General features: G+C 31.7%; 1 long non-coding RNA gene across 1 annotated transcript; it reads left to right on the top strand.

Moving 5' to 3' along the window:
• Position 1: 1 nt before the first annotated feature.
• Positions 2-1,060, top strand: LOC117213296. Its single transcript, XR_004488622.1, has 3 exons — positions 2-66; positions 538-660; positions 1,036-1,060. It is a non-coding gene; the product is annotated as an uncharacterized LOC117213296 (long non-coding RNA).
• Positions 1,061-1,505: the final 445 nt, after the last annotated feature.

Here is a 1,505-nt window from a genome sequence, read left to right as displayed (position 1 = left end):
AATTTTCAACATGGTCGCTTGCGTGTATCGTTTGTTTAATGTCAACAGTAGCGTGTTGTTGAAATAGTTAATTTGTTAATCATTATAGTTTATTTTGTAGTGTTTCTGTAATATTGTTTGTGTTTCATGATATTGTGTGTGTCAATACCGTGTGCTACCTTAATGCGATAGCATAGATTGTGTTGTTTTCGAATTTCGATAGTCATTGTTTTGATTATACGTGACTCGCATTTATATAAATCTTGTTTAATTTAGTTAATGTTTTTTTTCTTTTTTTTGTGTATTGTGTTACCAGATATTTTGTGTAACGTAACTTTATTCCTTTGCACCGAGTTCAGTCATGTTGTTAATATTTAGTTAGTCTATCTTGATTAATTTCTAACCTATTCCTGTGTTTATTAACCTTTCTTATTTTCCCTATTAATTTATTATTGCATGTACTTGCTATTTGCTATTATTTTGTGTATGATATGAGTTAGTTCCCTTATTAGTGATTAAAACCTATTTGTTAGATTAACATTGTCTGTAATTCTTCAGATTCTACTCTTCCGATGCTGCATCACTTACCTAGATCATTCCCACAACATCACCTGATTCTTCGATATGCCTTGGATACTTACTACGGTTGTCTTCAATCGTCTTATATCTGTGGCCATAAAGGTACTGTTTAGTTTATTTAGTTTAATATGCGTATAATGCATTGTGTGTGTGCGACCGCTATTGTGTATTACAAAATCCACTTCTACATGTTAGATATAATAATATAACAATACTACGTAGATTAATACATAATAAGATATCCTTTTACTTTCAATTAATCTATCTTAATTATTTTCTAACCACTTTCTACACTTATCAGCTATTTTATTTCTTCTTGTTAATCTGCGACATTCATGCATGTACACTTCCTTGTATGGTGATTAATTGTTCACGAGGTAAGTTGCACTTCCACTGTTTTAGTTATTCGTTGAACTAACACGTTTTACATTCAAACAGTAATCGGAGCATTTGTAATAAACTTCTTTTTCTTTTCAGGTTTCCGCCATCTGTGTTGTTCGACGAACAGTGCCATGCTTCCATAGTATTGTTATAACATTTAGTACTGTTGTATTTTGCATTAAGGCAGTTGAAGTTAATTTGTTCATTTATTTTTCAGCTGGCTGTTGTACATGGTGTTTCGCAAACCTAGATCCATAACCTATTTTGCACGTAAACCTTCTCGTATGATGATTACTTGTTCACAAGGTAACTTTCACTTTCACTCTTTTAATTATTTATTGAATCAACACGTTTTATATTCAAACAATAATTAGAGTACATATAATAATTTTTCCTTTTCTCTTTTAGGTGTTCGATATCTGTATTATTCGACGAACAGCACTACAACATACACTACTGCACTACGTTGCCCACTGAAATCACTTTATTCATTGCTTATTTCGGTTATGCGCTAGTTTTAGCTTGTTTAAGTGCACTGTTCGCGGAATCCCTTTTACTTCAATCTT

The sequence above is a fragment of the Bombus bifarius genome, unplaced genomic scaffold (genome assembly GCF_011952205.1).
Source record: "Bombus bifarius isolate JDL3187 unplaced genomic scaffold, Bbif_JDL3187 scf7180000008643_frag, whole genome shotgun sequence".
Classification (NCBI taxonomy): Eukaryota; Metazoa; Arthropoda; class Insecta; order Hymenoptera; family Apidae; genus Bombus; species Bombus bifarius.
The sequence above is the reverse complement of the archived record's forward strand: the minus strand, read 5'-3'. Positions and strand labels throughout refer to the sequence as shown.